Below are 8,913 nucleotides of genomic sequence, written 5' to 3'. Positions count from 1 at the left end.
AAAAAAAACACCTTGTTAAGAGGATAAGACGAGCCATGAAAAAATATTTGCAAATCCCAGTTCAACAAAGGACTCATATACAGAATACATAAAGAATACTCTAGCAGTTTTGAAACGGGCTTGCCACCAGAACACAAGTGTTGTGAAAACCACTGCTAAATCTTAGCCAAAATGAGAAAGGAAAAGACTCACATCAACATGGTCATTGGACACATAGATTCCGATGAGTTAACTACAATTGGTAATCTGATCTACAAATGCGGTGATATTGACAAAAGAACCATCAAAATATTTGAGAAGGAAGCTGCTGAGATGGGGAAGAGCTCCTTCAAATATGCCTGGGTCTTGGATAAACTAAAAGTTGAACATGAGCGTGGTATCACCACTGATATCTCCCTGTGGAAATTCAAGACCAGCAAGTACTTCGTGACCATCATTGATGCCTCAGGGCACAAATATTATTAAAAACATAATTACAAGCACATCTCAGGCTGATTTGCTGTCCTGATTGATACTGATGTTGGTGAATTTGAAGCAGGTATCTCCAAGAGTGGGCAGGCTCATGAGCATGCCCTTCTGGCTTACATACTGGGTGTAAAACAACTAATTGTTGCTGTTAACAAGATGAGTTTCACTGAGTCACCTTACAGCCAGAAGAGATACAAGGAAATCGTTAAGGAAATCAGCACCACATCAAGAAAATTGGCTACAACCCTGACACAATAGCATTTTGGCTGGAATGGAAACAACATGCTGGAGCCAATTGCTAACATGCCTTGGTGCAAGGAATGGAAAGTCACCCATAAAGATGGCAATGCCAGTGGAACCACGCTACTTGAAGCTCTGGATTGCATCCTGCCACCAACTTGTCTGACTGACAAGCCTTTGCATCTGCCACTCCAGGATATCTACAAAATTAGTAGTACTGGTACTGTCTCTTTGAGCTGAGTGGAGACTGGTGTTCTCAAACTTGGCATGGTTCTCAAACTTTGCTCCAGTCAACGTTACAACTGCAGCAAAGTCTGTTGAGATGCACCATGAAGCTTTGAGTGAAGCTCTCCTGGGGACAATGTGGGTTTCAATGTCAAGAATGTGTCTGTCAAAGATTTTCACTGTGGCCAATGGGGCCGGTGACAGCAAAAATAACCCACCAGACTTAATTGACAAGATATCTTCTGAGAAGACTCATGGAGAGTCAGATTATTCAAAAAGGCAAAACAGGGGTGAGGATGAAGATGGTGGACTGGATAAAAGCAGGATTTGTTTCCTCCCAGGTTCGCATTGAAATTACAACCAAATTATCAAATGATCAATGTGGAGAATCACCTGAAGTCTAGCTGATGGTAAGCTTACATCTGATAATATAAAGAAGCCACATCGAAGCAGGTAGGAGGGGCAAAGTCGAGAATCAGGCTGGACCCACTCCCACAGGTGGTGGAGGATCACTGGGAGAGAGAGCAAGGCTGCAGAAGCTCTCCTGAAGGAGAGAGCGGTCCTGGTCTCATTCGGAGACTCACCAGCCCAGGGTACCAGCCCAGGGAAGAGGATATTTCAATAACTCTGACTGTAAAAAACAGAGGGGATTCTGGCCATCTGGGTGAGATGAAAGGAGAATGAAACCCCAGATGCCCCTTTGAAGGACCAGCACACAGGATGTCTGACCTCTGGACTCTCACCCAGCAGTGGGTCAGAGGCTCGCGTGGGATTCATTCTGAGAAAGTCTGCATTACCTGGCGCCAGAACGAGGGCGGGAAGGGCAGGCACCAATGTGCCTTAGTTTGGTCCCTCTACCAGGCAATCTACAGACTGAGCCCGCTTGACTGTGCAGACCCCTCCCACAGAGCCATTAAGAAGCACTGGCCAGAGGGGATCAGCCTGCTCGTCCCAGCCAGCAGATTATCCGGGGCATTTGTTACTGGATGGCTGCCAAGCCCTGCTTTTATTCAAGGCCAAGTATTCCCAGCGGGCTGAGAGCTGCATTTCCGGATAGGGTCAGGGAGATCACTGCTGTCAACATGAACTTGGGCTAATCTCAGGGTTCTGTGGGCCAGTCCCAGACAACGACTGGTCTTGCTGCAATCTGGAACTTCTGAGGGAACTCATGAACAGTTACCAAAGTTGCAGCAAGACTGAGGCTGTATTGATCTGACTGCCATTGTCTCTCTGAGACCCTACTCCAACCTACCCGCAAGTTGCTCCAGTCAGCCCATTGACAGTGAATTGCCACAGCCCTGCCCCTCCCCTTCCCTTATCTCCTAGTCCACACTGGCAACAAACTTTGGCTGACACAGGGTGGGCATTGCACGGAAATCAGTGGCAGGTAGACCTTTGCTTCCTGCAAGAGTTGTAATATTGTGTCCAGGAAGTGTAGGGTTCTGTGGGACCACCTCAGACGGCAGCTGGTCTCACTGTGATCTGTGACTACAGTGGGAACTCCCAGGCACAGAAGTTGCAGCAAAACTGAGGCTGTATTGGCCTGACAGACCTTGTCTCCCTGAGATCCCACTTCATCCAAGCCACAAAGTGCCTGCATCCCATTGACAGGCAGCCTCCTGTGCCCTGTTTGGCTCTAGGGTAATGCAGTCAGCGCAGGCAACAGACCTTGGTTAGCACAGTGAGTGCTTTTTGAGGAAAACAGCTGTGGACAGACACTGCTGCCTGTACAAGCTGCAATATCTTGTGAGGGGATTGCAGAGGTCTGTATTGGCCTGACAGCCCTTGACTTCCTGACCTCCTGTCCCATCCAATACACATAGTGCCCACTGCACATTGATAGGCAGCTGCCCCTGCCCTGGGGTGGCACATTTAGGCCCAAGGTGGACAGCAGCTGACTATCCTATGAGTAGAAACTTATACAGGGAGCCACAGAGACAGCGTGGGCACGTAAACTGACACTGCAGTGGCAGAGGGAAATTTACTCACTAGACCCAGGAGATTCCTGGGGTTTCTGCGCCACCTAACATGCATATCACCCAGAGGCTCATCCAGTTTCAGAGACTTACAGGCAACTGACAGGCAATGTTAGGCCTTGAGGAGCACTGGTCCCTCTGCTAAACTGCCATATGTCAGGGACAAGGGATAGCCGGCTGGTGTCTACAGCGTTGCCACAAATAAATCCAGCATAGGCAACAACCATTTGCAGATCGCTTTGCTGTTCTCACCAGGTAGCCCTGAGGAATCAAAGCAGCAGCTGACCTTGCCTGTGGGGGAGCTGCTCCCAAGGGGCTACAAAACCAATGCATCTGGAGGCTGGCACCAGAACACGATGGAGCAACACCCGACTAGTCCCATTAGTGCTACACACAAAGGGTGGTTGCAACAAGTACACAAGCTTGCTAGGGCAAATCCCACTCAGTGGAGTCAGCCCCCATACAACAACTCTTACCCTGTGGGTATATCCAATGCCCACAATTAGTCAGCCTGAGCGTTAATCCCATCCACTGGTCTACTAACAGCAATAAATGCTTGGTGACAACAGAAGATCATGCACAACCCACACAAAAATCACAACCAGAGCCCCCAGCATACAGGATCAGGGAGAGTGTGCAACTGGGCCACACAGGACACTTTCCACATTAGGCCATCTGGCCAAGGCTGAGAGATGAAACAAATATTCCTGACACATAGAAACGAACACAGAGAGGCTAATAAAAAGAGAAAACAAAGAAACATGCCACAAATGAAACAACAGGAGAAAACTCCAGAAGACAAGCTAAAGAAAATGGAGGCAAGCAACCTACCAGAGACAGAGTTCAAAATAATGGTTATAAGGATGCTCAATGAATTTATGGGGAGAATGGATGAGCACAATGAGAACATCAAAGAGAGATAATAAGCATAAAAATGTACATAGAAACCATAAAAAAGAACTTGACAGAAATGAGGAATACAATAACTTAAATGAAGAAGACACTAGAAGGATTCAACGGTAGATTAGATGAAGCAGAAGATCGAATCAGCATATTGGAAGACAAGGTAGCAGAATACACCCAGTCAGAACAACAAAAAGAAGAAAGGATTTTAAAAAATGAAGATAGATTAAGAGACCTCTGGGACGACATGAAGTGTAAAAACTTCCCTAACCTGGCAAAGGAATTACACTTACAAGTTCAGGAAGCCCAAAGAGTCCCAAACAAGAGGAATTCAAACAGACCTACACCAAGATACATCATAAGTAAAATGCCAAATGTCAAAGACAAAGAGAATTTCTTAAAAGCAGCAAGAGAAAGGCAGCTAGTTACTTACAAGAATATCCCTATAAGAATGTCTGCAGACTTTTCAATGGGAACTTTGAAGGCCAGAAGAGACTGGCAAGAAATAGTCAATGTTATGAAAAACGAGAATCTACAACCACAAATATTCTACCAGCAAGGCTTTCAATTAAAATGGAAGGTGAAATAAAGAGCTTCCCAGACAGGAAAAAGCTTAAAGAATTCATCATCAATAAGCCAGCATTAGAAGAAATGTGAAAGGATCTTCTGTAAAAAGAGAAGGAGTACAAAAGGAAATAGAAATAACAAATATGAATAATAAAAAGAGAGTAACTATGTACCTATCAGTAACCACTTTTAATGTAAACGGATTAAATGCTCCAATCAAAAGACATACGGTAAATGAGTGGATAAGAAAACAAGACCAATGCATATGCTATCTGCAAGAGACCCAATTCAGATCAAATGAAACTCACAGACTGAAAGTAAAGGGAATGGGAAGAGATATTTCACGCAAATGGAAAAGGAATTTAAAAAAGCCAGGATAGCAATACTTATATCAGATAAAATAGATTTTAAAACAAAAGATATAAAATGCTAAATATACATATATATATATTTGTATATAGTATAAAAATGAATAAACTGGCATTAAAAAAATAAAAATAAATAAAACAAAAGCTATAATAGGAAACAAAAATGGGCATTACATAATGATAAAGGGATCGATAAATCAAGAGGACATAACCCTAGTAAACATATATGCACCCAACATAGGAGCACCTATATACATAAAGCAATTATCGACTGACATAAAAAGAGAGATCAATAGTAATACACTCATAGTAGGAGACTTTAACACCCCATTGACACCAATGGAAATATCTTCCAGGCAAAGAATCAACAAGGAAACGATGGGCCTAAAAGACACACTAGAACAGATGAATTTCATAGATATTTTCAGAGCATTTTACCCCAAAGCAGCAAAATATACATTTTTCTCAAGTCACATTGAACATTATCCAGAATAGACCACATGTTAGGACACAAATCAAGTCTCAATACATTTAAGAAGACTGAAATCATATCAACCATCTTCTCTGATCACAATGGTATGAAACTAGATATCAACTACAAGAAAAAAAAAACTGGAAAATACACAAATACATGGAGGCCAAATAACATGCTACTAAACAATGAATGGGTTATTAATGAGATCAAGGAAGAAATCAAAAGATACTTAGAGACAAATGAAAATAAAACCTCAATGACTCAAAATCTATGGGACACAGCAAAAGCAGTCCTAACAGGGAAATTCATACAATACAGGCCTACCTCAAGAAACAAGAAAAAGGTCAGTAAACAATCTAACCTTACAATTTAAAGAACTAGAAAAAGAACAGCAAACGAAGCTCAAATTGAATCGAAGAAAGGAAATAATAAAGATCAGAGTGGAAATAAATGAAATAGAGTCTAATAAAACAATACAAAAGATTAATGAAACCAAGAACTGGTTCTTTGAAAGGATAAACAAAATTGACAGACCCTTAGACAGACTCATCATGGAATAAAGAGAGAGGACTCAAATAAATAAAATCAGAAATGAAAGAGGAAAATAAACATAGACTCCACAGAAATACAATGGATCATAAGAAAATACTATGAGCAATTATATGCCAACAAATTGGACAATCTGGAAGAAATGGACACATTCCTAGAAACAATCTCCCAAGACTGAGTCAAGAAGAAACAGAAAATCTGAACTGACTGATTACTACCAATGAAATAGAATCAGTAATCAAAAACCTCCCAAAAAAAAGTCCTGGACCAGATGGCTTCATAGGCGAATTTTACCAAACATTCAAAGAAGAATTATCACCTATTCTTCTGAAACTATTCCAAAAAATTCAAGAAGAGAGAAGGCTCCCTAACTCCTTTATGAGGCCACCATTACCTTGATTCTAAAACCAGGCAAAGACATATGAAATGTTCATATGGTTTTTATCTTTCGATTTGTTAACGTGGTGTATCATATTAATTGATTTGTGGATCTTGTACCAAACTTGCATCCCAGGAATAAAGCAGGTTACAAAATAAATATTCAGAAGTCAGTGGCATTTTTATACACCAATCATGAACTTTCAGAAAGAGAAATTAAGAAAACAATCCCATTTACAATTACGCTGAAAATTATCAGATACCTGGGAATCAAATTAACCAAGGAGGTAAAAGACCTGTTTTCAGAAAATTATGTCATTGAAAAAAGAAATTGAAGAAGATACAAATAAGTGGAAGCGTATACCGTGTTCATGGGTAGGAAGAATCAACATTGTTAAAATGGCCATTCTACCCAAAGCAATCTATAGATTCAATGCAATTCCTATCAAAATACCAATGGCATTTTTCAGAGAGCTGGAACAAATAATCCTAAAATTTATACGAAGCCAGAAAATAAAACCCAAATAACCACAGCAATCTTGAGAAAGAAGAACAAAGATGGAGGTATCACACTACCACCTGATATCAAACTATACTACAAGGCGACAGTAATCAATACAGCATGGTACTAGCATAAATACAGACATATTGATCAATGGAACACAATAGAGAGCCCAGAAATAAATAAATGTATATATACTCACTTAATATATGACAAAGGAGCTAAGAATGTACAATGGTGTAAAGACAGTCTCTTCAATAAATGGCGTTGGGAAAATTGGACAAATATATGCAAAAAAAAAAGAAGCTTGACCATCTTCTTACACTATATACAAGAATAGACTCAAAATAGATTAAAGACTTAAATGTAAGACCCCCAAACCATAAGATTTCTAGAAGAAAACATAGATAGTAAACTCTCTGATATTACTAACACGAATTTCATTTTGAATATATCTCCCTGGGCCAGGGAAACAAAAGACCTGTCAGAATGGCTATCATCAATAAATCAAAAAATAACAAGTGTTGGCAAGGATGCAGAGAAAAGGGAACCCCCATACATTGTTGGTGGGATTGCGATTAGTACAGCTGCTGTGGAAAACAGTATGGAGGTTTCTCAAAAAATTAAAAATGGGTCTACCTTTTGACCCAGAAATTGCAAGAAAAGTAAAACAATATTTGTAAAGATCTATGCACCCCAATATTCATGGCAGTACAATTTACAATAGTCAAGATGTGGAAGCAACCTAAATGCCCATCAACAGATGACTGGATAAAGAAGTTATTGTTTATATATACAATGGAATATTACTCAGCCATTAAAAATAATGAAATCCTACCATTTGCAACGACATGGATGGACTTAGAGGTTATGCTGAGTGAAATAAGTCAGACAGAGAAAGACAAATACCATATGATTTCACTTATATGCAGAATCTAAGGAATGAAAAGAACAAACTAATCAAAAACAGACTCACAAATATAGTGGGCAATTTGGTGATGGACAGAGGGGAGAGGGATTGGAGGTTGGGAGAATGGGGTGAAGGGTTAAAAAAGTACAAATTAGTAATTGATAGATGGTCACGAGTATGGGGAGCATGGCATAGGGAATACAATTAGCATTAATATATTAGCTAGGTGGAGAGCCAGGTGAGGGAAGGAGCAATTGTGGTGATCATTTTCTGAACTATATAGATGTCTAACCAATGTACTGTATACTTGAAACTAATTAAAATAAATATTTTTTTAAAAGGCAAAACACCTCCAAAGTGATGTGGGAGAAAATAAAATGAAAGCCTGTTATGCCGACATAAGAACTCTATGATATCTTGGTAAGAGAAAAAAGCAAGTTGGAAAACATATGCATAGTAAGAACAATTTATGTAGAAATTTCAAACCCACAAAACTATGTATTTCTATAGGTAAATATATATGTATATAACTGCATAAGGAAAAGGTTATTAAAGAGCATACACTAGAGAGCAATAGTTACCATCTGGGAGAGGGGTGCCCCAGGGGCCTTTTCACAATATCTGTATTTGTTATTCTTTTTCTTAGAATATATTGTTACTTATATAACTAAATACAAAATGAAGAACTTTCAGGGGGAAAAAATGACCCACCAATGGAAGCAGCTGGCTTCACGGCTCAGGTGATTATACTGAACCATCCAGGCCAACTCAGTGGCAGATATGCACCTGTGCTGGATTGTCACACAGCTCACACTGCTTGAAAATTTGTGGAGCTGAAGGATATTGATTTGTTGTTCTGAGAAAAAGCTGGAAGATGGCCCAAAATTTTTGAAATCTGGTGATGCTGCCATCATTGATATGGTTTCTGGCAAGCCTATGTGTATTGAGGGCTTCTCTGACTACCCTCTGGGCTGTTTTGCTGTCATGACATGAGACAGATAGTTGCTGTGGGTATCATCAAAGCAGTGGAGAAAAAGACAGCTGGAGCTAGCAAGGTAATCAAGTTTGCCCAGAAAGCTCAGAAGGTTAAATAAATATTATCCCCAATACCTGCCACCCCAGTCTTAATCAGTGGTAGAAGAATGTCTCAGAAATGTTTGTCTCAATTGGCCATTTAAGCTTAATGGTAAAAGACTGGTTAATGATTACAACACATTGTAAAATCTTCAGAAGTAAAGGAGAATGTTTTGTGGACCATTTGGTTTTGTGCGTGTGTAGTAGTTTTTAAGTTATTAGTTTTTAAAATCAGTACTTTTTAATGGAAATAGCTTGACCAAAAATCTGTTACAGAA

General features: G+C 40.2%; 1 pseudogene; it reads left to right on the top strand.

The window, feature by feature from the left end:
- The first annotated feature begins 171 nt into the window (after positions 1-171).
- LOC120612435 (elongation factor 1-alpha 1-like) lies at positions 172-8,655 on the top strand (annotated as a pseudogene).
- The last annotated feature ends 258 nt before the right edge of the window (positions 8,656-8,913 follow it).

The sequence above is a fragment of the Pteropus medius genome, unplaced genomic scaffold (assembly GCF_902729225.1).
Source record: "Pteropus medius unplaced genomic scaffold, Ma_sr-lr_union100, whole genome shotgun sequence".
Taxonomy (NCBI): Eukaryota; Metazoa; Chordata; class Mammalia; order Chiroptera; family Pteropodidae; genus Pteropus; species Pteropus medius.
This window is presented reverse-complemented; position numbering and strand designations above follow the sequence as displayed.